The sequence below is a fragment of the Globicephala melas genome, chromosome 7, assembly GCF_963455315.2.
Source record: "Globicephala melas chromosome 7, mGloMel1.2, whole genome shotgun sequence".
NCBI lineage: Eukaryota > Metazoa > Chordata > Mammalia > Artiodactyla > Delphinidae > Globicephala > Globicephala melas.
In genome coordinates this window covers 57870317-57877819 of record NC_083320.1, presented here as the reverse complement: position 1 = coordinate 57877819, position 7503 = coordinate 57870317, and positions in this window count along the sequence as shown.

The window sequence follows — 7503 nt, the reverse complement described above, 5'->3', positions numbered from 1 at the left end:
GAGAATTCCATGTTTGATTGGGTTTGGTTTCAGTGGCTTCTTCCATAAAACTGGTTTTACGATGGCCCCCGGAGTGGCTGTCCTCAGCCCTGTCTCTGTATCAGGCAATAGCTATCCTGCAGTGTGCCATTAGCGACAGCAAACAGCCCACCTCCCATGTCCTGTTATTCAAGTGAGAAGTAATTAATGGGAAAATTGTCCCACTGCATAAGCGCTGTTCCAGGCTCCTACTTCCTGCCGTCATTCCTCTGCCTACTCTCAGGGAAGCAAAGTGCTTCCGTTTTTCAATTTATTTGTTTAAAAAAAAACGATCCTGAAAGCCAGTAGTTAGTAATTGCTCAGTCAGAGAAGGATTTTTACCAAAATAGAAAAGGGAGCAGTTATTTAAAGACACCCTGCCGGTTCCTTCCTTGCTTCCTTCTCAGATTGAATCAGGTGAAGAAGGTCCCTCACCTCAAGCCCAAGGACAGCACCCTGACCAATTCCCCCATTCCAGTGAGTCCAAAGAAATAATTAGGGAAAGGGCTGGGAGTGTAGTGAAGAGAGCTGAGAGTCTGCATTATTTATATATTTTTTGCTTTAAATTGTGGGAAATGTGCTGTCAACAGAAAAATTGATTCCCTCCTTTCCATAGCATAGCACTGTGACTACAAAGCCAGGAATACGTCCTTTCACGCTCCCCCTTACATCTACATGGAGCCATGGGACTGAGTTCTAGAAAATGAGATGGGAGGGGAAACTTTATGAGACTCACCATCCTCCCACTGGAGCTCGTCCATGCTCTTCTAGTCTCTGATTGGCTGGAATGGACATGGAATGGACATGACCCCCAGGGTGACCTTGGAAACCACATGTTGAAGGGGGTTTTGCTTTTGATATCCTGAATCCTTGAATGACTCCAGGGAGGAGGGCGCCCCATTGGCCTGGTTGCCACCCAGCTCTATTTCATGAGAGAGAACAAAACTTTGATTGTGTCAAGCCATCAAAATTCTTGGGTTTATTTGTACAGAAGGTGGTTTTATCATCGTTAATACAAAATGTACTCCCTTGCATTGGGGATCCTAAAACATGTAGCACGGTGGGGAAGGTAAGAAAATTGGTACTGGAGGCAGAAAAGATGAAGATAATAGCAAATTACTTAAAATAACTGTTGTCCTAGATTTCTTCATGAGCAAATGTACCAAGTATGTACCAAGCCGGTAGCTCTAGAAGAGGTTGGAAAACACAAAGTCAGTGTTAGGGGTTTTTTTTTTGGTTTTTTTGTTTGTTTGCTTGTTTTGTTTTTTGGCCACACAGTGTGGCTTGCAGGATCTTAGTTCCCTGACCAGGAATCGAACCCATGGCCCCTGCAGTGGAACGGTAGAGTCCTAGCCACTGGACCTCCAGGGAATTCCCTGTTCTTATTGGCTTTGCTTAGGGAGTCTGTACAAGGAAGAGTCAAGCTCAGGAAACTATTGGCTGGTTCAAGAACAGAAATGAAAGGGATAGGATGAGTCCAGAAATCTGGAGCCTTCCGCTTTGAGCCCTAAGAGTAAGTGATCACATAGAGAAAAAAAAAAAGGCTCTGAGCAGCAAAAGCCCGTTAGGACTTCTCAATACCTGGTCTCACCACTGTAGCAAAAATCGTTTAAGGTTGCTCTCTTCACGCTCAGGCCAATTTCTTTCCCAGCGGGCTTCAAGATGGTTTCCATTAAGTTGGAGGAGAGAAGTCTAGGGGTTAGGGTGCAAAGAGGTAAATCAGGCTTGAGAATTGTGTCTAGTAAAGAACCCTAGGTGTGCATACTGTCACGTGCAAATGACTGCAAAGAAAGATTTCAGAAGCTTACTAAATATTTGAGGGAATTGTATGGCCAAAGAATTCTGGGTTTTTTTTAAGAGTTTTTTTTTTAACATCTTTATTGGAGTATAATTGCTTTACAATATTGTGTTAGTTTCTGCTGTATAACAAAGTGCATCAGCTATATGTATACATAATCCCCATATCCCCTCCTTCTTGCGTCTCCCTCCCACCCTCCCTATCCCACCCCTCTAGGTGGTCACAAAGCACTGAGCTGATCTCCCTGTGCTATGCAGCTGCTTCCCACTAGCTATCTGTTTTACATTTGGTAGTGTATATATGTCCATGCTACTCTCTCACTTCGTCTAGAGTCTGTCATACAGAGTGAAGTAAGTCAGAAAGAGAAAAACAAAAACCGTATGCTAACACATATATATGGAATCGAAAAAAAAAAGGTTCTGATGAACCTAGGGGCAGGACAGGAATAAAGATGCAGATGTAGAGAATGGACTTGAGGACACGGGGAGGGGGCCAAAGAGTTCTTGAACTCAGACTACAAAAACTTTGGTTGCCCAAGCCGTGAATCAGTCCTTGGGTGCCCAGAGACGCACTGGGGGAAAGCAAGCTACAGTCTCTGCAGGAGGGCACTGTCCACACTGCTCACCTCACATGCGGCCTTGGAGTTAACGGACCAGGAAGAACCCCGGCAGGAGGCACATCCAAGAGCCACGGAGGGCAATGGACAAGGGAGCTCTGCCCAGAGAGCAAAATCAGAGACTTAACCAAGGAATTGTTGCAGACCCTCTCAGCGCCCAGCCACGTTCCCTTGGCTTTCACCTCGACTTGGAGAAATCTACTGACTGCCCACACCTGCAACCCTCTACCTGAGAGTTTTTTTTTTTTTTTTCCTGGCTGTAGGGCAGGGGACACGACGGAAGTGCAAGGGAATTAATGCCCCGCAAAACAGCCCTCAACCACTGTCGGAGGATAAATTCCTGCCTAGGATGGGATAACTGAGGCACTCTCTGCACTGCGTCCCAGGGTTCGTCCATGGGATGGAGTCTTTGTTGCCCCTAGTGGACGTGGCCTGACAGCCTTGCCTTTATTCGTTTCTATCTCTTTTCTGTCTCAGTGTCCCCACCCTGCCACCTCTCTGATAACCCCTTGCTGGGTCTGCTTCTGGGGAAACGCAAATTGAGACAGAATTTCTTGCACTGTCTGGGCAGGGGGTCTTCACGATGACATGAGTGGGTGCCTTTCCCACGTTTCCACCATCTTACCTATTCTCTTCTGTGGGCAAAATGCAGAATAAAAAAAAAATATTAAAACTGCTATCATCCACAGGAGTAAACCTATTTTTTTCATTGGAAACTTTATTATTAAAGTAATTCAATTTTATTATAGAAAAATTGGAAAACAAATGAACAAAAAGAAAAATTTTTATCCATGATCCTTCTACCAGAAATATCTATGGTTAATGGGTTATTTTATATACATTCAGACTCTTTCCATGCATTTATGTATGTTTTATGTATTTGTGTATTTATTTTCACTGACCCCAAACCCTACTTTATGTTACTTGAAGTCAAAAGATTTCCTTTAATTTTTAGGTTTTTATGCTAGGGAAATGATATTTTCAGGAAAAGATTAATTTTTTTGCAGTTTTATTGAGGTATAATTGACAAAATCGTAAGATATTTAACATGTACAATGTGATGATTTGACATCCATATACATTGTGAAAGGATTCCGCCCATGCCTTCATTTATTAAAAATTTTGTCGGGGCTTCCCTGGTGGCGCAGTGTTTGAGAGTCCTCCTGCCGATGCAGGGGACATGGGTTCGTGCCCCGGTCCGGGAAGATCCCACATGCCGCGGAGCGGCTGGGCCTGTGAGCCATGGCCGCTGAGCCTGCGCGTCTGGAGCCTGTGCTCCGCAACGGGAGAGACCACAACGGTGAGAGGCCCGTGTACCGCAAAAAAAAATTTGTCATTGGGCATTGCTATGTGCCAGGCACAGTTCTAGGCATTTGGAATACATCAGTAAATAAAATGAAGATTTCTGTTCCTCAGGAAAAATGCATTCTAGTTGGCGGAGATTATCAATAAAAAAATATATAGAACTATACTCCAATTTAAAAAATAAATATATATACAGACAATAAGTGAATTGTTTAGTATCTTAACAGGTCAAAATGCTATGGAAAAAGTAGAGCAGGGTAAGGGGGATCGGGACAGCTGGAGAGGGGGTCGCAATTGTAAACGTGGTAGGTTGAGGGTACACTTCAATGAGGATGAGGCATTTGAGCAAAAACCTGAAGGAGGCGCAGACATCTGTGGTATGAGCATTCTGGGCACCAGTAGAGGTCCCCAGGGGGAATGGGCCTGGTGTGCTGAAGACAGAGCAAAGGAGCCAGCCCGGCAGGAGCAGAGTGAGCGATGGGGAGACGGCCAGAGGATGAAGTCAGAGAGTAGCCTGGGGGCGGAGGGGCCTCAGCACACCTTGTAGACTTTTACTCTGTGTGAGATGCGGAGCCCCTGCATGGTTTTGAGCGGGAGTGACATGATCTGACACATGGTGTAAAAGGGCAACTCTGGCTCCTGTGGTGACAAGAGCTGTAGGGGAGACAAGTTAGGAGCTACACAGTAATCCAGGAGGTGGATGGTGGTGGATGGGACCAGGGTGGATGCAGTGAGGGCCCTGAGAATTAGTTGGATCTGGGAACTATATGCTGACACTAGGGCTAACGGGATTTCCTGAAGGATTGGAGCTGGATGCAAAAAAAAAAAAAAAAGAAAAAGAAAAAATAGAGGATGATGATTAAAGATGATTTGCAGGGTTTTGGCCTGAACATTATGAAGGTTTTATGTGCCAACAAGTGAATTAAGGAAGGCTGTGGATGGAGCAGATTAAAAGGGATGAAAATCATGAGTTCTGTTAGTTTGAGGTGTCTATTAGAAATCTGAGCCAATAGTTGGATTTAGGAGTCAGGAGTTCAGGGGAGAGGTCTAGACTAGGGTTAATGGTGCTTAAAACCACGACTGGATAAGATCAAAGGAATGAGTATAGACAGAGAAGAGAACTAACATCAAAACCACAATGAGCTATCACCTCACACCTGTCAGAATGGCTATCATCAAAAAGACCACAAATAACAAATGTTGGTGAGGTTGTGAAGAAAAGGGAACCCTCGTGCACTGTTGAGGGGAATGTAAATTGGTGTAGCCACTGTGGAAAACAGTATGGAGGTTCCTCAAAAAACTAAAAATAGAGTTGCCATATGATTCAGTGATTCCATTCCTGGGTACATATGCAAAGAGAATGAAAACACTAATTTGAAAAGATACAGGCACCCCAATGTTCACAGCAGCATTATTTACAACAGCCGAGATATGGAGCAACATAAGTGACCACCAACAGATGAACGGATGAAGAAGATGTGGTATATGTATATACAATGGAATACTACACAGCCATAAAAGAAGGAAATTTGCCATTTGCAGCAGCATGGATGGACTTGGAAGATACTATGCTTAGTGAAATAAGTCAGACAGAGAAAGACAAATACTGTATGATATCACTTATAGGTGGAATCTAAAAATTACAACAAACTAGTGGATATGACAAAAAAGAAGCAGATACAGAGAACAAACTAGTGGTTACCAGTGGGGCGAGGGAAGGAAGAGGGTAAGATAGGGGTAGGGGATTGAGAGGTGCAAACTACTGTGTGTAAAGGAAATGAGCTACAGCAAATGGAATATAGCCAGTATTTTATAATAACTATAAATGGAGTATAACTTTTCAAAATGGTGAATCACTATGTTGTACACTTGAAACTTACGTAATGCTGTAAATTAGCTATATCTCAATTAAAAAAAAGTTGGGAAGAAGAGGAGGATGCAGCAAAAACTGAGAAGGAGGAAACACTGAGGCAGGAGGAGATTCAAGAGAGGATGGGGTTCTGAAAGCCAGGCGAAGGGCTCTGCAAGGAAGAAGGTGTGGCCCTCTGTGTTAAATGCTGCTGATGGAGCCCATGAGACGAGGACGGAAATGACCACAGGGCTTAGGAATATGGCGGCCACTGTGACCTTGACATGTACAAAACCTGACTGGAGTAGGTTTAAGAGGGGAGGAATTAGAGGGGCTTTACTGCAGAGCATAACAAGGAAATGAGGTTGTAGCTGCTGAGAGAAGTCATCAATAGAAGTTTTTTTGTTTTGTGCCCTTTTTGGGGAAGGGAAAAATAACAGCATATTTACATGATGATCATGATGACCCAACAGTAACAAGAAAAAAAAATTGTGTAGTAGGGAGCTGGAAGAAAACACCCATATAAATGTTTTCAAAAATGAGATTTACTATACATGCTTTTCCATAACTTACAGAGTATATAATAGGCTCCCAGTAAAATAATGTCTCTACATTTTCATTTTTAATGGCTGTAGACTATTCTAGTTTTTGAGTGTATGATAATTTGTTTAACCAACCCCTTATCACTGGACTTTTGGATGATTTCCTTTATTTATTTTGCTGTTACAGGCAATCATGCAGTGGACATCCTTACAAACCAGGTAATTTTCTGATTGTTGCTTTAGGATAAGCTCCTACAAGTGGAAGTACTGGGTCAAAGAATGAAAAGATTTTAAATGATTTTAATGCATATCAAATAGCCCAAATCCCTGTTTTAGAAGTGATCAAAGCCATTCAGCTCTGCCCTTATCACAATTGTATTTTTCTGTTATACCTATCACAGTTGTGTACTGTTACATTTATCTGTGTGATGACCTGATTTATGTCTGTCTCTCCCACTAGACTGCTGGCCAGCGAGTGTAGAGACAGCGCCTGATTTTGCTCACTGCTGTATCCTCAGCTTTTGGCCCAGAGCCCGTCCCATGGTAGGCATTTGGTTAATAATTATTGGTGTTGGAATGAATAAATGTAAAGCTTAGTTCAATGCATAGGGGAGAAGATCACACTGATCATGTCATTTGGAGGTAGAATGAGGGATGGCAATCAATTGCTCCAGCGCCTCTCAGGGTACCTGGTACATAGCTACAAAAGTGTTTGTAATTGACTAATAATGCACGAATGAAGGGTACTGCTTTTACAAAAGTCCACCTTCTTGTGGCTTAGTGGATGGAATAGTTGTGGATCCTCCCAAGGTCACTTCTTTGGAGAAAACCCTCAGTCTGTGTCTGTATTTTGGTGCCTATCCCAGGAGCCTGGCTACCCCTTAGCCGAACCCTCCTGTTCCCAGCGCTGAGCTCTTCCTGCCAGCGGCCAGCAGGTGGCAACAGTGGGTCATTGAAGTGACGGTGGGGCGGCTCTCCTCCCTGGAGCACCGCCCGCGGTCCCCAGGGCCTGTCGGGGTGCCGTCCACCCGGAAACCTGAAGGCAGGAGGCTCAGATGTGTTCCTGGGGACCCCGGAGCGGTGGTCTCCCCTCGGGAGAGTTGGGAAAGAGGGGTCAGCTCTCAGCGCCCCCGACAGAGTCTATTTTATAGTTCACAGTTCCCAGGAATCCTTACTGGACAGCTCAAGAGCTAAATGAAACTCATTTGAAAACCTGGACTTCTTCTGGCTCTGAGATTTTATCCAGTTCACACCAACTGACCCGCCTCTGTCATTGTCTCAGTCTGCCTGAAATGGTCAGTTTCTTTTAATTCAGTTTTTTGTCGGCCAAGCTCAGTGCCCGGCAGTTCAGGCTGACAGTTTTGTAGGAATGACT